Here is a 26582-nt window from a genome sequence, read left to right on the forward strand (position 1 = left end):
ATAAAGACTCCACTAAAAAAAAGAACTAAAGGACAATCAATATACCTGATGAACATGAATGTAAAAACGTTCAACAAAATACTAGCAAATGAAATTCAACAATACATTTATAAAATCATTCACCACAAAGTGAGATTTATTCTTCGGTTGCAAGGGTGGTTCAATATTCACAAATCAATAAACGTGATGCCTGACATCAATAAGAGAAAGGAGGGGCGCCTGAGTGGCTCAGTGGGTTAAAGCCTCTGCCTTCAGCTCAGGTCATGATCCCGGGGTCCTGGAATCGAGCCCCACATGGGGCTCTCTGCTCAGCGGGGGGCCTGCTTCCTCCTCTCTCTCTCTCTGCCTGCCTCTCTGCCTACTTGTGATCTCTGTCTGTTACTTATTTATTTGACAGACAGAGATCACAAGTAGGCAGAGAGGCAGGCAGAGAGAGAGGAGGAAGCAGGCTCCCTGCCAAGCAGAGAGCCCGATACGGGACTCGATCCCAGGACCCCGAGATCATGACCTGAGCCGAAGGCAGCAGCTTAACCCACTGAGCCACCCAGGTGCCCCAAATAAATAAATAAAATCTTTAAAAAAATAAGAGAAAGGATAAAAATTCTATCATCATTTCAATAGATACAGAAAAAGCATTTGACAAAGCAGATCTATACGTGATAAAAACATTCGAAGTAGGTTTAGAGGGAATATACCTCAACATAATAAAGGTCATATATGAAGAACTGCTAATTAATACCATCCTAAATGGGTAAAAATTGAGTTTTTCCTCTATGTTCAGGAATGCAACAGGGATATCTACTCTCACCATGTTAACTCAACACAGTACTGGAAGTTCTAGCCACAGCAATCAGACAGCAAGAATAAATAAATGATAACCAAACTAGCAAGAAAGAAGTCAAATTTTCACTATTTGCAAATGACATGATACTCTACACACACACACACACAAAATCTATCAACAAATTGCTAGAATAGATACACAAATTCAGTAAAGCTGCAAGATATAAAATCAACAGAAATCTGTTGTATTTCTATAACCAATAATGAAACAGCAGAATGAGAAATCAAGAAATCAATCCCAGGATGCTGGGTGGTTCAGTCAGTTAAGCATCTCCCTTCAGCTCAGGTCATTATCCCAGGGTCCTTGGATCAAGTCCTCCATCAAGCTCTCTGTTCAGCAAGGAGCCTGCTTCCCCTCTGCCTGCCACTCTCCCTGCTTTTGCTCTCTCTCCTTTCTCTCTCTCTGACAAATAAAACCTTTAAAAAAAAAGAAAAAGAAAAAAGAAATCAATCCCATTTGTAATTGCATGAAAAACATAAGCTACCAAGGAATAAACCTAACTGAAGATGGGAAAGAACTATACTCTAAAAACTATAAAACACTGATGAAAGAAATTGAAGAGGACACAAAGAAATGGAAAGACATTCCATGTTCATGGATTAGAACAACAAATATTTTTAAAATGTCTACACTACCCAAAGCAATCTGCACATTTAATTCAGTCCTTATCAAAATACCAGCAGCATTTTTTGTAGAGCTAGAATAAACAATCCTAAATTTGTATTGAACCATAAAAGACCTTAAATAGCCAAAGCAATATTGAAAAAAGAAAAGCAAACTGGAGGCATTGAAATTCCAGACTTCAAATTATATTTCAAAGCTGTAGTGATCAAAACAATATGGTACTGGCACAAATTGACACATAGATCAATAGAACAGTATAGAAAACCCAGAAGTGAACCCAAAACTATATGTTCAATTAATCTCTGACAAAATAGGAAAGAACACATAATGGAAAAGAGAGGCTTTTCAACAAATGATAATAGGAAAACTAAGCACCAACATGCAAAATATTGAAAGTGAACTATTTTCTTGCAGCATACACAAAAATAAATTCAAAATGGATTAAAGACCTAAATGTGAGATGAAACCATAAAAGTCCTAAAGAACACAGGCAGTAACTTCTTTGATATCAGCCATGGCAATTTATTTCTAATATGTCTCCCGAGGCAAGGAAAATAAATGCAAAAGTAAACCATTGGGACTATATCAAAATAAAAATTTTCTGTACAGGGAGGGAAAAAGCCAACAAAACTAAAAGGCAACCTACAGAAAGAGAGAAGATATTTGCAAATGACATATCTGATAAAGGTTTAGTATTCAAAATGTATAAAGAATCTATAAAATTGATGTTGGCTAACTGAACATAATTTTAAAAAGAATTCATAAAACTGAACTCCCTCAAAATAAATAATCCAATTAAAAATGGGCAGAAACAGCAAAGGAAATAGTCAAATAAACAAAGAGGCAACCCATGGAATGCGAGAAGATATTCGCAACTGACACTAAAGACAAAGGGCTGATATCCAAGATCTATAAAGAACTCCTCAAACTCAACACCCAAAAAAACAGATAATCATGTCAAAAAATTGGCAGAAGATATGAACAGACACTTCTCCAAAGAAGACACAAATGGCTAACAGACACATGAAAAAATGCTCATCATCATCAGCCATCAGGGAGATTCAAATCAAAACCCCACTGAGATACCACCTTACACCAGTTAGAATGGCCAAAATTAACAAGACTATAAACAACAAGTGTTGGAGAGGATGTGGAGAAAGGGGAACCCTCTTACACTATTGGTGGGAATGCAATTTGGTGCAGCCACTTTGGAAAACACTGTGGAGATTCCTTAAGAAATTAAAAATAGAGCTACCTTATGACCCTGTAATTGCATTTCTGAATATTTACCCCAAAGATACAGATGCAGTGAAAACACAGGCCATCTGTACCCCAGTGTTCACAGCAGCAATGGCCACAATCACCAAACTGTAGAAAGAGTCAAGATGCCCTTCAACAGACATATGGGTAAAGAAGATATGGTTCATACATACAATGGAGTATTATGCCTCCCAACTTTTGTATCAACATGGATGGAACTGGAGGAGATTATGCTGAGGGAAATAAGTCAAGCAGAGAGAATCAATTATCATATGGCTTCACTTACTTGTGGAGAATAAGGAATAACATGGAGGACATTGGGAGTGGAGAGAAGGGAGTTGGGGGAAATCAGAGAAGGAGACAAACCATGAGAGATGGTGGACTCTGAGAAACTAACTGAGGGTTTTGGAGGGGAGGGGACGGTTTGCTGGGTGAGCCTGGTGGTGGGTATTAAGAAGGGCCTGTATTGCATGGAGCACTGGATGTGGTGCATAAACAATGAATTTTGGAACACACACACACACACACACACACACACAATTAAATGAAATGAAATTTTTTTAAGAAAGTTGAAAATAGGGCTACCCTATAACCCAGAAATTGCACTACTGGATATTTACCCTAAAGATACAAATGTAGTGATCCGAAGGGGCCCATGCACCCAAATGTTCATAGCAGCAATGTCCACAATAGCCAAACCATGGAAAGAACCTAGATGTCTATGAACAGATGAATGGATAAAGAAGATATGGTATATGTATTGCTCATAACAAACAGCCTCTTTTTAAACCTTAGAACCACTGGAATATCTGGGATTTTATGCTTATGCTAATTTGCTACATGCAAATTAGCCAGGACTTTGGTTTTTAACCATTCAGCCATTCATTTGAGGAGTACAACAAGTAAAAATAAGATATGACACAGAAGACATTACAAAACACAAATTTAGAAAAGATAGTAAAAGATATCTATGAACAATTATATACCAGTAAGCTGAACAACTTAGAAGAAATGGATAAATTTCTAAATTATTAAACATACAACCTTCAAAGGCTGCATCATGAAAAAATAGAAAAATCTGATGAGATCAGGAATACCAGGGTGGCTCTGTCAGTTAACCATCTGCCTTCAGCTCAGGTCATGATCTCAGGGTCATTGGATTGAACCTGCATCAGGCTCCCTGCTCAGCAGGGAGTCTGCTTCTTCCTATCCCTCTGCTTCTGCCCCAACCTGTGCTCTCTCTCTCTCTTGCCCTCTCTCAAATAAATAAATGAAATCTTTAAAAAAGAAAAGAGAAGAAAATCTGATGAGACCAATTACTAAGAAGGAAATGAATTGGTATTAAAAAATATTCCAAAAAAAAAAATATATATATATATATTCCAAAAAGAAAAGTCTAGTACCAGATGGCTTCACTGGTAAGTCCTACCAAACATTTTATATTTTTTTAATTTTTTAAAAGATTTTATTTATTTATTTGACAGACAGAGATCACAAGCAGGCAGAGAGGCAGGCAGAGAGAGAGAGAGGGAGAAGCAGTGTCCCCACTGAGCAGAGAGCCCGATGCGGGGCTCGATCCTAGGACCCTGGGATCATGACCTGAGCCGAAGGCAGAGGCTTTAAACCACTGAGCCACCCAGGCATCCCTCTACCAAACATTTTAAAAAAGAATTTATACTTATCCTTTTTATTTTTTTTTTAAGATTTATTTATTTATGTGAGAGAGAGACAGAGATAGAGAGAAAGGAACCTGGGATCATGACCTGAGCTGAAGGCAGATGCCCAACCAACTGAGCCACGCAGGTGCCCCAGAACTTTTTATAAAAAGATTTTGTTTTTTTATTTGAGACATAGAGCACAAGCAGGAAGGTGAGTCAGAGGGAGAGGGAGAAACAGACTCCCCACTGAGCAGGGACCTGGACATGGGGCTCAATCTCAGGACCCTGAGATCTTGACCCGAGCTGAAGGCAGATGCTTAAGTGACTGAGCCACCCAGGCACCCCAGAACGTCTTAAGTGTATCCATGGTCCTCCTGAAAATGGAATGGATTGCCTCTGGGCCCCTAGTTTTTGAAGGGTTCAAGCAGGAGCTGGGTGCCCAAGTCTCAAGGATGTTGTAGATAATTGGGGGTATGGGAGATTGGTTACCCTGACCATTCTGACCCTCTTTAAGACTAAATAAAATTTTACTTAGAGAATTTCTATGCTTTGTTTTCCTGAACACTAAAAGAGATACATGTAATTTAACAATCCCATCAAATGTGCAAGAAATAGAATTTGCAACTATGCTATATAAATAGATATTATCTTTGAATATTGAAAATACATAATATACAGCAAACTAAATTATTTTCAACTTCCAAAATAGCTGTGTAGGATCTATGTGGGAGAATTTCTAAAAATATCTCTCCATTCTTTAAAGCTTTAAAAAATATATATATAGACTAACTCAAAGACATAAGAATTAATCCACTGTGAGTTACATCAGCCAAATCTTTCAGAAATCCTGATTTATTTTTTTTCTTTTTTTTTATATAATTTTTTATTTTTTATAAACATATATTTTTATCCCCAGGGGTACAGGTCTGTGAATCACCAGGTTTACACACTTCACAGCACTCACCAAAGCACATACCCTTCCCAATGTCCATAATCCCACCCCATTTTCCCAAACCCCCTCCCCCCAGCAACCCTCAGTTTGTTTTGTGAGATTAAGAGTCACTTATGGTTTGTCTCCCTCCCAATCCCATTTTCTTTCATTTATACTTATCCTTTTTAAACTCTTTCCCAAAAAAATGGAGAGAAAGGAACACTTCCAAGCTCATTTTACAAGGCCACCATTACTCTGATACCAAAATCAGATAGGAATACTACAAAAGAGATAATTACAGGCCAATATTTCTGATGAACATAGATGCAGAAATATTCAGAGAGCTATTTACAAACCAAATTAAACAGCACATTAAAAGATCATATACCATCACCAAGGGAGATTTAATCTGAGAATGTGCAACATATGCAAATCAAAATGTAAATATAAAAATTATATTTATATATATATAAAACATAAAAATTCAGTAAACTTGGAGGATACAAATGCAATATACAAAAATCACTTCATTCTATGCAATAAAATATCTGAAGAAATATAAACAGCATTGTCATTTATGGTAGCACCAAAAGGAATAAAATAGTTAAGAATACATTTAACAAAGGAGGTTAAAATATCTGTACACTGAAACCACAAAACTTGGATGAAAAAAATTGAAGAACATAAGAAATTATACAAATATTCAATGTTCATTTATTGAAAAAAATCAGTATTTTTAAATGTCTATTTTGCCCAAAGTGATCCTCAGATGCAATGCATCTCTGTCAAAATTCTAATAGCATTTATCACAGAAATAGAACTAATAATCCTAATATTTGTATGGAAACACAAAAGACTTAGACTAGACACAGAAATCTTAAGAAATAATAAAGCTGGAAACATCACATTTCTTGAACTCAAACTACATCACAAAACTATAGCAATCCAAACAGCATGATACTGACATTGAAGTAATACACTGGTAAACAGAACAGACAGCCCAGGAAGAAACCCATCCATATATTATCCAATAAATTTTTAATAAAGTAGCCAGGGATATACAATGGAGAAAGGACAGTCTCTGCAATAAATGGTATTTATGAAATATTAACCACAAATTAAAGAATGAAGCCAGACCCCATCTTATTTAACACCATCTATAATATCCAACTCAAAATACATTAAAGGTTTAGATATTAATAGCTGAAACTGCAAAACTCATACAAGAAAACAAAAGAGGTTACCTCACTGACATTGGACTTGACTATGTTTTTTCCCCTTTGACACCAAAAGCAAAGATTAAAAAAAATAATAAATAAGTAGCACTGCCCCCAACAAAATGCTTCTGCACAGCTAAGAAAGTCAACAAAATGAAAAGGCAGTCTACAGAATGGGTAAAAGTGTTTCCATACTTCATATCTGATTAATATCCAAATATAAAAACCTAATGAAACTCAACAACAAAATAACAACACAATTTTAAAAGGGGGAAATAACAGAAATAAACATTCTTCCGAAGCAGACAGAAATAAACAGGTACAAGAAAAGGTACTCAGGAGAAAGAGGCAAGATCGCAGAAGAGCAGGGGATGTCATTTAATCTGGTCACTTGAATTTACCTGGATAACTATCAAACCATTCTGAACACCCAGGAATTCAGCCTGAGAGGTAAGAAAATATAGCTGGAACTCTACAAGTAGAAAAGCGACTGCTTTTTGCAAGGTAGGAGGTGTGGAGTTGTGAATCTGTGGGGACATACAGGAAGGAAAATGGAGGGGGGAAGGGATCCTCCATATGCTCGCTACTGAAAAGTGGTAAAACATCAGAGCACAGCATGATACGCTCTAGTTCCATCCATGTTGTCACAAATGGCAAGATTTCATTTCTTTTGATGGCTGCATAGTATTCCATTGTGTATATATACCACATCTTCTTGATCCATTCATCTGTTGATGGACATCTAGGTTCTTTCCATAGTTTGGCTATTGTGGACATTGCTGCTATAAACATTCGGGTGCACGTGCCCCTTTGGATCACTACGTTTGTATCTTTAGGGTAAATACCCAGTAGTGCAATTGCTGGGTCATAGGGCAGTTCTATTTTCAACATTTTGAGGAACCTCCATGCTGTTTTCCAGAGTGGCTGCACCAGCTTGCATTCCCACCAACAGTGTAGGAGGGTTCCCCTTTCTCCGCATCCTCGCCAGCATCTGTCATTTCCTGACTTGTTGATTTTAGCCATTCTGACTGGTATGAGGTGATATCTCATTGTGGTTTTGATTTGTATTTCCCTGATGCCGAGTGATATGGAGCACTTTAGCGAAATAAGTCAAGCAGAGAAAGACAACTATCATATGATCTCCTTGATATGAGGAAGTGGTGATGCAACATGGGGGCTTAAGTGGGTAGGAGAAGAATAAATGAAACAAGATGGGATTGGGAGGGAGACAAACCATAAGTGACTCTTAATCTCACAAAACAAACTGAGGGTCGCTGGGGGGAGGGGGTTTGGGAGAAGAGGGTGGGATTATGGACATTGGGGAGGGTATGTGCTTTGGTGAGTGCTGTGAAGTGATTCACAGACCTGTACCCCTGGGAATAAAAATATATGTTTATAAAAAATAAAAAATTTAAAATAAATAAATAAATAAATAAATACATCAGAGCACAAAATCGGAACCCTCTGAAATCTGCTCAAATGAGAGGAATCCCTTTCTGAAAGGGGCTCAGAATTCTAGATGGGTAACTGTGGTCTAAGAATCCCAGGAGACAGGGATGCCTGAATTGGTAGAGTGCCCAAGCAGTGGAGCCAGGAAACTGGTTATGATCAGTGAGCTCAGGAGGGATTCACAGTTTGGGTTGTTGGGTGACCACTCTTTGTCAGAGCACTCTGAAAAGGACTGGAATATGTGGGCCATTTACCATCCTGTGGGAGGGGCAAAACAGTTGTGGCCATGACCAGACAATAGCTCTCAGGGTTGGGGTGGTCCTGGAAAGGACAGTAGGGTGGCACCCAGCCATAACCCAGGAGGAGTGGAACAGGTGCCTGTCTGCACAAGCCTGCAACTGCTGGCAGTCCCAAGGACACAAAGGGCAGGGGTGCTCACAGTTCCCTGGGATTTCCCCCCAGGAGGACTGCAGTGATGCACACAGCAAGAGTCTACAGAGTTTGGCACACACAAAAATGAAAAATGTTTGTCCTAAGGGTTTATTGAAGAGGGAGGGTCAACGGTCTCTCAGCTCTGGGCCAGAGATCTGGGCTTGACCATTTTTGTTCCGATCCTCTGGAGAGGTGCAGAAAACCTCTACGGAACAAAAACCAGACAGACAAGCTTACACTGAGCCCAGACTCCTGACCAGGGGTGGGACAAATCCATGTGACAAGAACATCTGAGAGGAAGCATAGCAGGGCCCCTCTCCCAGGGACAGATTGGAAGCACTTGTACAGTACAACTTTATGGATTCCACAAGACTGTAAAACTCTAGCACCAGGGGAAAATAGTATCTTGAGCTACAAGTGTTTTCTCAAGACTCATTTATCTTTCAATCTAAAATGTCCCATTTTTTTTTTACCTTTTCCCCATTTCAACTAGATTCTTATCTTGCCAACTTATGTTTTTAAGTTGCTTCTTAACATTTATTTTTTACATCTACATTTTATAGATATATTCTTCATTTTAGTCCTTTATTCAATATTATTTAGTCCTCTATCATATATAGATAGACAGATAGATAGATAGATATACTTCTCTATCTCTCTATCTCTCTCTCTCTCTCTCTCTCTCTCTCTCTATATATATATATATATATATATATATATATATATATATATAAGTTTTTCTTTCTTTGCCATTTTGGGATGTAGTGTCTTCTAATGGAGAGACCAAAATTCAATAAGGGAACAAGTGGATCACCCTGCACCCTATGATATTACAGTTTCTCTTCCCCATCCCATTTTTTGTTGTTTTATTTTATTATGGTTTTGCTTGATTTTCTGTGGTGGTTTCCAACCACTTTGGATTTTTCTGGGGTGTATTTTGCTTGGGTTGTTGATATTTTAGACTCTGTTCATTGGCTTACCCATCCTTCTCAGGGAAAAATGACTAGAAGGAGAAATTCACAACAAAAGAAAAAACCAGAGGCAATGTTCTCTACCACAGAGCTAATCGAAATGGATATAAGTAAGATGTCAGAGATGAATTCAGGATAGCAATTATAAAGTTAACAGCTAGGCTTGAAAAAAAGCATAAATGACAATACAAAATCTCTAAGGGCAGAAATGAGATCGAATCAGGCCGAACTTAAAAACACTATGAAGGAGATATAGTCTAAATTGGATGCTCAAACAGCTAGGGGAAATGAGGCAGAAGAGAAAATAAGTGATCTAGAGGACAGGCTGATGGGAAGGAAGGAAGCTAAAGAACAGAGAGAAAGATACAAATAGCCCATGAAGAAAGGTGCTGAGCAATTAATGATGCCATGAAATGAACCAATGTCAGAATTACTGAGGTACACGATGGGGTGGAGAGAAAGAGGGCCAAAAGGTATATTTGATTAAATCATAGCTGAGAATATCCCTAATCTGGAGAGGGAAACAAAGTTTTCATGTCCAAGAGGCAGAGAGGATCTCTCCCAAAATCAATAAAAATAGACCAACACCCCAGCATATAATAGTGAAACTTGTAAATCTTAGAGCCTAGGAAGCTATCCTGAGAGCATCTACAGGGAAGAGATTTCTTATGTATGGAGGGAGGAACATGAGAATAACATCAGACCTGTCCACAGAGATCTGGCAAGACAGAAAGAGCTGGCCAGATATATTCAGTGTACTAAATGAGAAGAACATAAGCCAAGAATACTTTACCCATCCTGTCATTCTGAAAGGATGGAGAGATGAAAAGCTTCCAGGACCAGCAGAAACTGAAAGAATATGTGATGACCAAGCCAGCCCAGCAAAAAATACTAAGGGGGATTCTATAAAAGAAAAAAAGACCCCAAGAGTAATATAGACCAGAAATATAGAGAGACAATCTAGAGAAGCAGGGACTTTACAGGCAATATTATGGCACTAAATTAATTATCATTCAATAGTTACTCTCAATGTGAATGGCCTAAATGCTCCCATGAAATGGCTCATGGTATCAGACTGGAAAAAAAGACAGGAACCATCCATATGATATCTACACAGACTCATTTTGAACCTAAAGACACCTCTGGAATGAAAGTAAGTGGATGGAGAACAATTTACCATGCCAATGTACTTCAAAAGAAAGCTGGGGTAGCAATTCTTATATCAGACAAATTAGATTTTAAACCAAAAACTGTAGTAAGAGATGTAGAGGGGCACGATATCATACTTAACAGGCCTATCCAACAAGAAAATTTAACAATTGTAAATATCTATGTCTCCAACAAATAAACCAACTATTAACCAAAATAAAGAATCCATATTGATAATAATACATGAATAGTGTATGTAATAGAGTAATAGTAGGAATAATACATGAATAACACCTGAATAGGAGACCTGAACACTCCACTCATAGTAATGGAAAGATCATCTAAGCAGAAGATGAACAAAGAAACAAGAGCTCTGAAAGATATATTGGATCAGATGGACTTCATAGATATATACAGAACATTCCACCCTAAAACAACAGAATACTTATTCTTCTCAAGTGCACATGGAACTTTCCCCAGAAAAGACCACATACTGAGTCACAAACCACGTCTCAACTGATACCAAAAGACTGAGATTATTCCCGGCATATTATCAGACCACAATGCTTTGAAACTGGAACTCAATCACAGGAAAAAAAATTGGAAAGAATTCAAACACTTGGAAGTTAAAGAGCATCTTTCTAAAGAATGAATGGGTCTACCAGGAAATTAAAGTTTAAACAATTCATGGAAACTAATGAGAATGAAAACACATTGGTCCAAAACCTATGAGATACTGCAAAGTTGGCCTTAAAGGGAGAAATACATAGCCATCCAAGCATCTTTCAGAAAAGTAGAAAAAGCCCAAATGTACAAGGTAACCTTACACCCAAAGGAGCTGGATAAAAAACAGCAAATAAGGCCTAAACCAGAGAAAAGAAATAATAAAGATTAGAGCAGAGATCAGGAAAACAGAAACCAGAAAAACCGTAGAACAGATCAACGAAACTAGATGCTGGTTCTTTAAAAGAATTAATAAGATTGATAAACCTCTGGTCAGACTTACCCAAAAGAAAAGGAAAAGGACCCAAATAAATAAAATCATAAAAGAAGAGGAAGAGATCATGGCTAACACCAAGGAAATAGAAACAATTATTAGAAATTATTATAAGCAACTGGGGCGCCTGGGTGGTTCGTAGGTTAAGCCTCTGCCTTTGGCTCAGGTCATGGTCTCGGGGTCCTGGGACTGCTTCCCCCCACCTCCTGCCTGCCTCTCTGCCTACTTGTGATCTCTCTCTCTCTCTGTCAAATAAATAAATAAAATATTTTTTAAAAAGAAATTATTGGGATGCCTGGGTGGCTCAGTTGGTTGAGCCGCTGCCTTCGGCTTGGGTCGTGGTCCCGGGATCCTGGGATCGGGTCCCGCGTCGGGCTCCTTGTTCAGCGGGGAGCCTGCTTCTCTCGCTGCCTCTGCCTGCCTCTCTGCCTGCTTGTGTGTACTCTCTCTCTCTATCCCTGGCAAATAAATAAAATCTTTATAAATAAATAAATAAATAAATGATTATCAGATTATCAGCAACTACATGCCAAAAAATTAAGCAATCTGGAAGAAATGGATGCCTTCCTGGAAACTTATAAGCTACCAAGACTGAAAGAGGAAAAAATAGACAATCTGAATAGACCAATAACCAGAAATGAAATTGAAGCAGTAATAAAAAACTCCCCCTCCCCAGAAAAACAAAAAACAAAAACAAAAAAACAAGAGTCGAGGGCCAGATGGCTTCCTATGGGAATTCTACCAAAAATTTAAAGAAGAAATAACTATTCTACCGAAGCTGTTTCAAAAAATAGAAACAGAAGGAAAACTTCCAAACTCATTTTATGAGGCCTGCATTACCCTGATCCTAAAACCAGACAAAAGACCACTTCAAAAAGGAGAATTACAGACCAATATCCCTGATGAACATGGATGCCAAAGATCCTAGCCAATAGGATCCAACAGTACATTAAAAGGATTATTCATCACAACCAGGTGGCATTTATTCCTAGGATGCAAGAGTGGTTCAACATTCACATATAAACCAAAATGATAAATCGCATTAATAAAGGTAAGGACAAGAACCATATGATCCTCTCAATAGATGCAGAAAAAGCATTTGACAAAATACAGCATCATTTGCTGATTAAAACTCTTCAGAGTGTAGGGATATAGGAAACATACCTCAATATCATAAAAAGCCATGTATGAAAATCCCACAGCAAATATCAGTCTCAATTTGGGAAAAGCCGAGAGCTTTTCCCTTAAGGTCAGGAACATGACAGGAGAATCTCACTCTTACCTCTTTTGTTCAAAATAGTACTAGAAGTCCTAGCCTCAGCAATCAGACCAGAAAAAAAAAAATACAAGACTTTCAAATTGGCAAAGAAAAAGTCAAACTTACTCTTTGCAGATGCCATGAACTTTATGTAGAAAACTCAAAAGACTCCATCCCAAAATTACTAGAACTCATACAGCAATTCAGCAATGTGGCAGGATACAAAATCAATGCACAGAAATCAGTTGCATTTCTATACACTAACAATGTAATAGTAGAAAGAGAAATTAAGGAATTGATTCCCTTTACAAAGACATCAAAAACCATAAGATACCTGGTGATAAGCCTAACCAAAAAGGTAAAGGATCTATATTCTAGAATCTATAGAGCACTTATGAAAGAAATGGAGGAGGACACAAAGAGATGGGAAAACCTTCCATGCTCATGGATTGGAAAAATGATGTTAAAATGTCTATGCTGCCCAGAGCAATCTACACTTTCAATATCATCCCTATTAAAATACCATTGTCATTTTTCAAAGAGCTGGAACAAACAATCCCCAAATTTGTACAGAATCTGAAAAGACCCCAAATCATCACGGGTATGTTGAAAAAGAAAACCAAAGCAGGCATCACAATGCCTGACTTCAAACTGCATTACAAAGCCATGGTCACCAAACAGCATGGTATGGGCATAAAAGCAGGCACATGACCAGTGGAAGCAAGAATTGGACCCTTAACTTTATGGTCAACTAATCTTTTACAAAGCAGGAAAGAATATCCAATGGAAAAAGGACAGTCCTTTTAATAAATGGTGTTGGGAAAACTGTACAGACACATGCAGAAGAATGAAACTGGACTATTCTCCTACACCATACACAAAGATAAACTGAAAATGGATGAAAGACTTAAACATGAGACAGGAATCTGTCAAAATCCTACAGGAGAACATGCGCAGCAATTCCTTAGACCTCGGCCACAGTACCTTCTTGCTAGACACATCTCTAAAGGCAAGGGCAACAAAATAAAAAATGAACTCTTAGAACTTCATCAAGATAAAATCTTCTGCAAGACAAAGGAAACAGTCAACAAAACTAACTGGCAACTTACAGAATGCAAGAAGACTTTCACAAATGAACTAACAGATAAAGGTCTGGTATCCAAGGCCTTTATAGATCAACACCCAAAAAACAAATAATCCAGTCAAGAAATTGGCAGAAGACATGAACAGACACTTCTCCAAAGAAGACATACAAATGGCCAACAGAGACTTTGAAAAATGCTCCTTATCACTTGGTATCACCAAAATACAAATCAAAGCCACAATGAGAAACAACCTTACACCAGTTAAAATAGCTAAAATTAATAAGATAGGAAGCAACAAATATTGGCAAGGATTTGAGAAAGGGGAACCCTCTTACACTGTTGATGAGAATGCAAGCTGGTTCAGCCACTCTGAAAAACAGTATGGAGTTTCCTCAAAAATTTGAAAATAGAGATACTCTATTACCCAGAAATTGTACTACTGGGCATTTGCCCCCAAAGATATAGATGTAATGAAAAGAAGGGGCACATGCACCCCAATGTTCATAGCAGCAACATTCACAATAGCCAAACTGTGGAAGGAGCCAAGATGCTCTTCAACAGATGAATGGATAAAGAAGATGTGGTTCGTATATACAATGGACTACTACTCAGCCATCAGAAAGGGTGAATACTTACCATTTACATGACCAGGATGAAACTGTAGGGTATTATGCTAAGTGAAATAAGTCAATCAGAGAAAGACAATTATCATATGGTTTCAGTCAGATGTAGAATATAAGAAACAGTGCAGAGGTCCACAAGCAAAGGGAGGGAAAACTGAATGGGAAGAAATCAGAGGAGACAAACCATGAGAGATTCTTAAGTATGGGAAACAAATTGAGGGTTGCTGAAGAGGAATGGGATTGGGAGAAGGAGTTACTGGGTGACGGGCATTAAGGAGGGCACATGATTGATGAGCACTGCGTGTTGCACATAGCTGATGAATCACTGAATAATACTACATCAAGAACTGTAGATGTACTATATGTTGGCTAATTGAATTTAAATAATAAAAAAAGTAAAGGTACTCAACATCATCCAAGAATACAAATCAAACCACAATGAAATATCACATTTTAGAATGTACATTGTCAGAAGGATAAGATATAAGTGTTGGCAAAGATGTGGAGAAAAAGGACACTTTTATGCTGTTGGTAAGAATGGAATCTGATACAGTCATTATGGAGAATAGTATGTACGTCTTCAAAAAATTAAAAATAGAACTACCATATGATCCAGCATTTCCACTCCTGGGCATATATCCAAAGGAATTGAAATCAGTATCTCAGAAAGACATCTTCACACCTATGGTCACTCCCGCATATTCAAAATAGCCAAGACATGGAAACAACCCATGTCCATCAGTAGATAAAGTAGGTGTAGTATAGGCATACAATGGAATAGTCAGACATTGGAAAGGAGATTATCTTGTCATTTGTGACAATCTGGATAAGTTTGGAGTCAGAATTGCAAGTGAAATAATCCAGATAGAGAATAACAAATACTATACAGTTTCACTTATATGTAGAAGTTTTTAAAAAGTCAAACTTGTAAAAACAGAGATGAGAAGATAAGGAAATAGAAGAAAAGAGAATGGTAGTTACTAGACAGTAAGGATGGGGCACTTGGGTTCCCCCAGCTGTCTAGGACACTACCAAAGATAATCAATTCTCTCTTACAGTATACATCATAGCGAGGAAGGAGTTCCATGATGATGAGAAGGAAGAGATCACAAGAGTGGCAGAAAGGATTCTCAAAGGGCATAAAATGGATTCAATTCCCACTGATGCATTATAAACTCCATCTGCAAGCCCACACATGAGCTGCTAGAAACCAGTGGGTCTTAAAGCCTGGAATTTTAAAAATCAGCAGGCTGGGCTAGAGACCCCACCTTTAAATATCCAGTTTAGCAAACAGCCCATGGACATACAGCTTGGTAGCAACAGTTTGAAAGCTGTCAAGGGCTTATGGGAGGCAGAGTTAGTTACTGATGTCAGAGTTTGTTGAGGGACTTTTCCTAGAAGAAGGAGAAGGCAGATGCCATTTTCCCCATCCCCTATCCCCCAAAATAAACACACTGCCACCAGTGGAAACCAGCACTACAGGCATTCACTTCTTACACCAAGCCCCAATCCTTTCAGCCAAGCTATTATTCAGAACAGAAAAGGAGTTTCTTAGACAAACAAAAATTAAAGGAGTTCATTACCACCAAACCAGCCCTACAAGAAATATTAAAGAGGACTCTGAGTGGAAAATCTGTTAAGATAAGCTTTCTATAAAAAAAATCAGTCACGAGATTAACAAAATAAAATAATGTAAAATATGATTCCTATATCTAAATTGTGGGTAGGAGAGGAAGAAAGAATAAGTTCAAATTTCTGTAACCATCAACTTAATATAGACTGCTACATACAGAAGGTGTTCTAACCATAAATCAAAAACCACTAATAGTTTTGTTTCTAGCCACTGAGGCATGTAGATTCAGTGTTGCAACCCAGCAGGAAAATGTGGCCTTTGTTTATAAAAGACACTCGCTTAATGTTTGAGGTAATAGCAAAATACATTTGGGAGACTCTTCAGCTCCCGGTCAATAGGCCCAATTGTACCTACTGTTTTCAGGCTGCACAATGACCAGGTGTACTACATGAATGAGAAGATCCTGAAGTTGGCCAACATCTCTGGCACAATGTGGTGTCAAGGGGCACCTCACTAAGACTCACAAGATCCAGTTGCACATCACAGTTGTGGATTACCTTGCATCCTATGCCAAGTATAAAGTGTGAATAAAGCCTGGAGAAGAGCAGTTCCTCCTGTATGGGAACCATGTGTTGAAATCTCGACTTAGTTGAATCACTAAAAATACTTGTCACCAAGTAGAGGTGGTGTATTCTATGGCAGACATCCCTTTGAATTTTGGGGTTGCAAAGTCTTCACAAGACTGCAGGAAAGCTGACCCCATGGTAATTCTGGTATTTCATCAGGCAGACATTAGGGAATATGTGTAGCATGAAGAGACACTGACTTAAAATGAAATCATTGTAAGGACTTATGCTATGTGGAAGGATCTTGCCTTGTTTCCGTGTAGTCTCTAGTATAATGTTGAATTCCATCAACAATGTAATTTCTTTAAGGAATTCTTAGTTTAATATTATCTCTATTATGGATGTATGTAGGCTAGACTGTTATGCAGAAATGGCTCAAAAATTACATTTCATATCTTTGTGTTTGTGACTAAATATAATACTGCGTTTTATATTTGAATCAGAAAGTTTTGGTCTTGAGTAACAGGCTTTAAAACATTCACATAACAGGCTTTAAAACACTGGAACTCAGGAAAAGAAGGGGAGGGGGTGGGGGGTTTTAGGTGAGCCTGGTGGTGGGTATTAAGGAGAGCATATACTGCATGGAGCACTGGGTGTGGTACATAAACAATGAATCTTGGACACTGAAAAAATAAAATTAAAAGAAAAAAGAAAAAAAAAGTTTATTACTGATGTACTACACCCTGGCTAATTGTTCTTAAATAAAAGTTTTTAAAAAGAATAGCTTATTGTTATCTGTGACAACACTGTTTTCCAACCTTATAAGAACACAATGGATTTCTTCATTATTTATTAATATGATGAAAATTAACATATTGTCATATCATAATTATAGGCTATATATGGGATTTTACAGATGAAATTTGGATAAAATAATAATAGGGGTGTGGTGCAAAAATAATGAATACTGTTATGCTGAAAATAAAAAATAAATTTTAAAAAAATAATAGCAACAGGGGCACCTGGGTGGCTCAGTCAGGTAAGTATCAGACTCTTGACTTCAGTTCAGGTCATGATCACTGGATCCTGAGACTGAGCCCTGCAAGGGCTCTGCACTCAGCCCAAAGTCTGCTTGAGATCTCTCTCAACCTCTCCCTCTGCGCCTCCCCTTCCTCGTGCTAAATAAATAAATAAATAAATAAGATCTTTAAAAATAATAATAACAGCAATTTGTTCTGCTAATTCTTTATACAGTAAGTGTTGTGTGAAATAAAAACTTGGAGTCAAACCCCAGTTCTAACACCTACCAGCTATATGGACCCAGAGGAGTCATTAAACTTTAATAAGCTTAATTTTCTTCTTCTGTTTCAAAAAACAGATTTAATAATCTACCTAAGAATGGTTTTTAGAATTAGAAGTCATGTTTATAAAGCACTCAGCACAGTGCCTGGCAAATGATCGGTGTTAAATAAATGGTAAGAATCATTTATATATTGCATATACTAGGTATTTCTATTACTAAGAGTAAGATCTTGTGAATATAGTTTAATTATATATCTTGGTTCTTGAACTTTCTTTTATTTAGATGGTTATATAAATAACCATCCCAGGCTAATGACATCACCTTGATGTCTTAAAACGTGTCCCTTATGAACCTTTGCTTACCTGATTGAGCTAGACAGAAGGCACCAATCAGAGACCCTGAAATAAGCACCTCCACCCTCCCCTATGACAGCCAAAAATTATTTTTAGAATTAAAAAAATGTTTTTTTAAAATGAAAAAATTCCACTAAGTTTTTAAAAGGTACCTGTTTTATTTAAAAAAAAAGTCTTTAATTAATATTCTGCTTAAATTCAAAAAACACAAATAGATATACAAAAAATAAATAGAAAGAGCCCAAATATATCACGAAAGTAAACCAGCAAAACATGAGAAAGCAAGAGAAAAAAGGACCAGAGAAAAACTACATAAACAACCACAAAATAAGTAACAAAATAGCAATAAGTACAAATATAAATTCAATGACTTTGAATGTAAGTGAACCAAACATACTAACCAAAAAACACAGAGTGACAGAATGGATCAAAAACAAACAAAAAACCAAGACCCAAGTATATGCTGTTTATAAGAGACTCATTTTAGACCTAAAGATATTTGCAGACTGAAAGTGAGGGGATAGGGGAAAAAAATCAATTGTGCAAATGGAGGTCAAAAGAATGATGAAGTTACAATATTTATGTCAGACAAGATAGACTTTAAAATAAAGACTGTTAACAAGAGACAAAAAAAAAGACTATATAATTATAAAAGGAATACTCCAACAAGATCTAACAATTGTAAATATTTATACCCTCAACAAAGCAGCACCCAAATACAAAAAACAGTTAATAACAAACATAAGGAACTACTAATAATATTATAATAATAGTAGGGGATTTTAAGCCCCCACTTGTATCAATGGACAGACCATCTAAACAGAAAATCAATAAGGAAGGAATGGCTTTGAATGACATTCTGGATCAGGTGGATTTAACAGATAGCAGAATTTTCTACAATAGCAAAACTATGGAAACAGCCCAAATGTCCATCAACTGATAAATGAACAAATAAAATGTAATTATATGTGTGTACACACACACACACACACACACCATGTAATATTATTCAGCCACAAAAAAGAATGAAATCTTACCATTTGCAATGATATCAATGGATCTAGAGAATATTATACAAATCAAAAGAAATCCATCAAAGAAAGAAAGACAAGTACCATATGATTTCACTCACATGTGGAATTTAAGAAACAAAAGAAACAAAGGGGAAAAGAGAGAAAAGGAAAACCAAGAAAAAGACTCTTACTTATAGAGAATAAACTGATGGTTACCAGAAGGGAGGTGGGCAGGTAGATAGGTGATAGGGATTAAGGAGGGCACTTGTGATGAACACTGGATGATGTCTCAATCACTATATTGTAAATCTGAAACTAATATAATACTGTATGCTAACTAACTGGAATTTAAAAACTTTTAAGAATCATAAGGAAATACATGTATGGTAATGTGCTGCACATATAAAAAAAAATCTGCTTATAAGTAGATCCATTAAGTTCAAACCCATGTTGTTAAAGAAATTAGGAAGATAGCAAATAAATGATCTAATTTTACACCTCTAGGAACTAGAACAAATTAAGGCCAAACATAGCAGAAGTAAGGCAATAATAAAGGTAAGAAAGAAAATAGATGAAATAGATACCAGGAAAACAATAGAAGAAATCAAGAAACACTAGGTTTTTCTGAGAGATAAATAAAACTGACAAAACTGTAGAAAGACTAATGAAGAAAAGAAACAAGAATAATAAATAAAATCAGAAATGAAAGAGAAGCAATTACAACTGACAGTACAGAAATCCACAGGATCATAAGAGATACTATGAACAACTATAAGCCAAAAAATTACATAAATAGAAGAAATGAGTAAGTCCCTAGAATTATACAACCCACCAACACTGAGGCAGGGAGAGAGAGAACATATGAGAGACCAATAACAAGTGAGGATACTAAAATAGTAATCAAAAACCTCCAAACACAGAAAATCCTACAACCATATGGTTTAAGTGGTAAATCATATAAAACATTTAAAGAAAAACTAATGTCAATCATTCTCAAACTCTTTAAAAAACTTTGAGGAGGAGGGCACCTGGGTGGCTCAGTGGGTTAAGCCGCTGCTTTTGGCTCAGGTCATGATATCAGGGTCCTGGGATCAAGTCCCGCATCGGGCTCTCTGCTCAGCAGGGAGCCTGCATCCTCCTCTCTCTCTGCCTGCTTGTGATCTCTCTCTGTTAATCAAATAAATAAATAAATAAATAAATAAATAAATAAAGACTTTGAGGAGGAAAGAGCTCTTCCAAACTCATTGTAGGAAGTCTAGTAGTACCTGATTCCAAATGCCAGATATGGACAGTATAAGAAAATACAGACTAATCTTCCTGATGAATATAAATGCAAAAACTGAAAACAAAGTATTAGCAAACCAAATTCAAGAACTCATTAAAAGGATCATACACTATGACCAAGTGAAATTTATCCCTGGGATGCAAGGATAGTTCATCATACATGAATTAATAATTGTGATATATCACAATTCATTTAATAGAATGAAAAATAAAAATCATCCCCTTAGTAGATGCAGAAAAGGGATTTGACAAAATCCAACATCCTTTCATTATAAAAACCCTCAACAGCCTAGGGAGAGAAGCTCAGGTATAGAAGGCACATATGTCATCATATGACAAACCCACAGCTAACATTATACTTAGTGAAGAAAAATGTAAAGCTTTTCCACCAAGATCAAGAACAATACACGCGTACCCATATTCACCATAGTACTGGAAGTCCTAGATAGAGCAATCAGGCAAGAAAAAGAAATAAAAGGCATCCAAATAGGACAGAAAAAATTAAAATTTTCATTATTTACAGAAGGTAAGATTCTGTACAGTTGACTCTTGAGCACTATGGCTTGAACTGCAATGGGTCCACTTACATGCATTTTATAAATGCAATGATACAAATGTATTTTCTCTTTCTTGTTATTTTCTTAACATTTTCTTTTCTCTAGCATGCTTTATTGTAAGAATACAACACATAATATATATATATATATATATACATATATATATATATAACATACAAAATATGTATTAATTAGCTGTTTCTATTATCTGTGGGGCTTCTTTTTTTTTAATTTTTTATTTTTTATAAACATATATTTTTATCCCCAGGGGTACAGGTCTGTGAATCTCCAGGTTTACACACTTCACAGCACTCACCAAAGCACATACCCTCCCCAATGTCGAAAACCCCACCCCCCTTCTTCCAACTCCCCTCCCCTCAGCAAGCCTCAGTATGTTTTGTGAGATTAAGAGTCAATTATGGTTTCTCTCCCTCCCAATCCCATCTTGTTTCATTGATTCTTCTCCTACCCACTTAAGCGCCCATGTTTCATCACCACTTCATCATATCAGGGAGATCATATGATAGTAGTCTTTCGCCGCTTGACTTATTTCGCTAAGCATGATACGCACTAGTTCCATCCATGTTGTCACAAATGGCAAGATTTCATTTCTTTTGATGGCTGCATAGTATTCCATTGTATATATATACCACTTCTTCTTGATCCATTCATCTGTTGATGGATATCTAGGTTTTTTCCATAGTTTGGCTATTGTGGACATTGATGCTATAAACATTCAGGTGCACGTGCCCCTTCGGATCACTATGTTTGTATCTTTAGGGTAAATACCCAGGAGTGCAACTGCTGGGACATAGGGCAGTTCTATTTTCAACATTTTGAGGAACCTCCATGCTGTTTTCCAGAAGGGTTGCACCAGCTTGCATTTTCACCAACAGTGTAGGAGGGTTCCCCTTTCTCCACATCCTCGCCAGCATCTGTCAATTCCTGACTTATTTTAGCCATTTTGACTGGTGTGAGGTGATATCTCATTGTGGTTTTTATTTGTATTTCCCTGATGCTGAGTGATATGGAGCACTTTTTTATGTGTCTGTTGGCCATCTGGATGTCTTTGCAGAAATGTCTGTTCATGTCTTCTGCCCATTTCTTGATTGGATTATTTGTTCTTTGGGTGTTGAGTTTGCTAAGTTCTTTATAGATTTTGGACACTAGTCCTTTATCTGATATGTCGTTTGCAAATATCTTCTCCCATTCTGTCAGTTGTCTTTTGATTTTATTAACTGTTTCCTTTGCTGTGCAAAAGCTTTTGATCTTGATGAAATCCCAATAGTTCATTTTTGCCCCTGCTTCCCTTGCCTTTGGCGATGTTCCTAGGAAGATGTTGCTGTGGCTGAGGTTGAAGAGGTTGCTGCCTGAGTTCTCCTCAAGGATTTTGATGGATTCCTTTCGCACATTGATGTCCTTCATCCATTTTGAGTCTATTTTTGTGTGTGGTGTAAGGAAATGGTCCAATTTCATTTTTCTGCAGGTGGCTGTCCAATTTTCCCAACACCATTTATTGAAGAGGCTGTCTTTTTTCCATTGGACCTCCTTTCCAGCTATGTCGAAGATGAGTTGACCATAGAGTTGAGGGTCTATTTCTGGGCTCTCTATTCTGTTCCATTGATCTATGTGTCTGTTTTTGTGCCAGTACCATGCTATCTTGATGATGACAGCTTTGTGATAGAGCGTGAAGTCCGGAATTGCGATGCCACCAACTTTGGCTTTCTTTTTCAATATCCCTTTGGCTATTCGAGGTCTTTTCTGGTTCCATATAAATTTTAGAATTATTTGTTCCATTTCTTTGAAAAAGATGGACGGTACCTTGATAGGAATTGCATTAAATGTGTAGATTGCTTTAGGTAGCATAGACATTTTCACAATATTTATTCTTCCAATCCAGTAGCATGGAACATTTTTCCATTTCTTTGTGTCTTCCTCAATTTCTTTCATGAGTACTTTACAGTTTTCTGAGTATAGATTCTGTGCCTCTTTGGTTAGGTTTATTCCTAGGTATCTTATGGTTTGGGGTGCAATTGTAAATGGGATTGACTCCTTAATTTCTCTTTTTTCTGTCTTGTTGTTGGTGTAGAGAAATGCAACTAATTTCTGTGCATTGATTTTATATCCTGAAACTTTACTGAATTCCTGTACAAATTCTAGCAGTTTGGGAGTGGAGTCTTTTGGGTTTTCCACAAATAATATCATAAATCTGCGAAGAGTGATAATTTCACTTCTTCTTTACCAATTTGGATGCCTTTAATTTCCTTTTGTTGTCTGATTGGTGAGGCAAGGCCTTCTAGTACTATGTTGAATAGCAGTGGTGATAATGGACATTCCTGCCGTGTTCCTGACCTTAGCGGAAAAGCCTTCAGTTTTTCTCCATTGAGAATGATATTTGCGGTGGGTTTTTCATAGATGGCTTTGATGATATTGAGGTATGTGCCCTCTATCCCTACACTTTGAAGAGTTTTGGTCAGGAAGGGATGCTATACTTTGTCAAATGCTTTTTCAGCATCTATTGAGAGTATATATGGCTCTTGTTCTTTTTTTTATTGATGTGTTGTATCACATTGACTGATTTGCGGATGTTGAACCGACCTTGCAGCCCTGGAATAAATCCCACTTAGTCGTGGTGAATAATCCTTTTAATGTACTGTTGAATCCTATTGGCTAGTGTTTTGGTGAGAATTTTCACATTTGTGTACATCAAGCATATTGGTCAATAGCTCTCTCTTTTGATGGGATCCTTTTTGGGACCAAGGTGATGCTGGCCCCATAAAATGAGTTTGGAAGCTTTCCTTCCATTTCTTTTTTGGAACAGTTTCAGGAATTAGTTCTTCTTTAAATGTTTGGTAGAATTCCCCTGGGAGCCATCTGGCCCTGGGCTTTTGTTTGTTTGGAGATTTTTAATGACTGTTTCAATCTCCTTACTGGTTTTGGGTCTGTTCAGGTTTTCTATTTCTTCCTGGTTCAGTTGTGGTAGTTTATATGTTTCTAGGAATGCATCCATTTCTCTCAGATTGTCAAATTTGTTGGCGTAGAGTTGCTCATAGTATGTTCTTATAATAGTTTGTATTACTTTGGTGTTAGTTGTGATCTCACCTCTTTCATTCATGATTTATTTGGGTCCTTTCTCTTTTCTTTTTGATAAGTCGGGCCAGGGGTTTATCAATTTTATTAATTCTTTCAAAGAACCAGTTCCTAGTTTCGTTGATTTGCTCTTTTGTTTTTTTGGTTTCTATTTCATTGATTTCTGCTCTGATCTTTATGATTTCTCTTCTCCTGCTGGGCTTAGGGTTTCTTTCTTGTTCTTTCTCCAGCTCCTTTAGGTGTAGGGTTAGGTTGTGTACCTGAGACCTTTCTTGTTTCTTGAGAAAGGCTTGTACTGCTATATATTTTCCTCTCAAGACTGCCGTTGTTGTGTCCCACATATTTTGAACTGTTGTATTTTGATTATCATTTGTTTCCATGATTTTTTTTCAATTCTTCTTTAATTTCCCGGTTGACCCATTCATTCTTTAGACGGATGCTGTTTAGTCTCCATGTATTTTGGTTCTCTCCAAACTTCCTTTTGTGGTTGAGTTCTTGCTTCAGAGCACTGTGGTCTGAAAATATGCAGGGAATGATCCCAATCTTTTGATACTGGTTGAGTCCTGATTGAGGACCGAGGATGTGATCTATTCTGGAGAATGTTTCATGTGCACTAGAGAAAATTGTGTATTCTGTTACTTTGGGATGACATGTTCTGAATATATCTGTGATGTCCATCTGGTCCAGTGTGTCATTTAAGGCCTTTATTTCCTTGTTGATCTTTTGCTTGGATGATCTGTCCATTTCAGTGAGGGGAGTGTTAATGTCCCCTACTATTTTTGTATTATTGTTGATGTGTTTCTTTGATTTTGTTATTAATTGGTTTATATAGTTGGCTGCTCCCACGTTGGGGACATAGATATTTAAAACTGTTAGATCTTCTTGTTGGACAGACCCTTTGAGTATGATATAGTGCCCTTCCTCATCTCTTATTATAGTCTTTGGCTTAAAATCTAATTGGTCTGATGTAAGGATTGCCACTCCTGCTTTCTTCTGATGTCCATTAGCATGGTAAATTCCTTTCCACACCCTCACTTTAAATCTGGAGGTATCTTTGGGCTTAAAATGAGTTTCTTGGAGGCAACATATAGATGGGTTTTGTTTTTTTATCCATTCTGATACCCTGTGTCTTTTGACAGGGGCATTTAGCCCATTAACATTCAGGGTACCTATTGAGAGATATGAATTTAGTGCCATTGTATTGCCTGTAAGGTGACTGTTACTGTATATGGTCTCTGTTCCTTTCTGATCTACCACTTGTAGGCTCTCTCTTTGCTTAGAGGACCCCTTTCAATATTTCCTGTAGAGCTGGTTTGGTGTTTGCAAATTCTTTCAGTTTTTGTTTGTCCTGGAAGCTTTGAATCTCTCCTTCTATTTTCAATGATAGCCTAGCTGGATATAGTATTCTTGGCTGCATGTTTTTCTCATTTAGTGCTCTGAAAATATCATGCCAGCTCTTTCTGGCCTGCCAGGTCTCTGTGGATAAGTCTGCTGCCAGTCTAATATTTTTACCATTGTATGTTACAGGCTTCTTTTCCTGGGCTGCTTTCAGGATTTTCTCTTTGTCACTAAGACTTGTAAATTTTACTATTAGGTGAGGGGGTGTGGGCCTATTATTGATTTTGAGGGGCGTTCTCTGAACCTCCTGAATTTTGATGCTCGTTCCCTTTGCCATATGGGGAAATTCTCCCCAATAATTCTCTCCAGTATACCTTCTGCTCCCCTCTCTCTTTCTTCTTCTTCTGGAATCCCAGTTATTCTAATGTTGTTTCATCTTATGGTATCACTTATCTCTCGAATTCTCCCCTTGCGGTCCAGTAGCTATTTGTCCCTCTTTTGCTCAGCTTCTTTATTCTCTGTCATTTCGTCTTCTATATCACTAATTCTTTCTTCTGCCTCATTTATCCTAGCAGTGAGAGCCTCCATTTTTTATTGCACCTCATTAATAGCTTTTTTTATTTCAACTTGGTTAGATTTTAGTTCTTTTATTTCTCCAGAAAGGGCTTTTATATCTCCTGAGAGGATTTCTCTAATATCTTCCATGCCTTTTTCGAGCTCAGCTAGAACCTTGAGAATTGTCATTCTGAACTCTAGATCTGACATATTACCAATGTCTGTATTGATTAGGTCCCTAGCCTTCGGTACTGCCTCTTGTTCTTTTTTTTGTGGTGAATTTTTCTGCCTTGTCATTTTGTCCAGATAAGAATATATGAAGGAGCAAGTAAAATACTAAAAGGGTGGCAACAACCCCAGAAAAATATGCTTTAACCAAATCAGAAGAGATCCCAAATCATGAGTGGGGAGAAAGGAGATAAAAAGAGGTTCAAAAAGAAAGAAAGAAAAAA

General features: G+C 37.2%; 1 protein-coding gene and 1 pseudogene across 1 annotated transcript in view; one reads left to right on the forward strand and one right to left on the reverse strand.

Annotated features, from left to right (window-relative positions):
* Window positions 1-26582, reverse strand: part of CCDC7 (coiled-coil domain containing 7) — a 467373-nt gene that overhangs the window by 267016 nt on the left and 173775 nt on the right. The gene's annotated exons all lie outside the window — the stretch shown is intronic.
* On the forward strand, window positions 16381-16901 carry LOC101684313 (annotated as a pseudogene).

This window comes from Mustela putorius, unplaced genomic scaffold, assembly GCF_011764305.1.
Source record: "Mustela putorius furo isolate JIRA1106 unplaced genomic scaffold, ASM1176430v1.1 tig00003913_pilon_pilon_pilon, whole genome shotgun sequence".
In the NCBI taxonomy this organism is placed as follows: domain Eukaryota; kingdom Metazoa; phylum Chordata; class Mammalia; order Carnivora; family Mustelidae; genus Mustela; species Mustela putorius.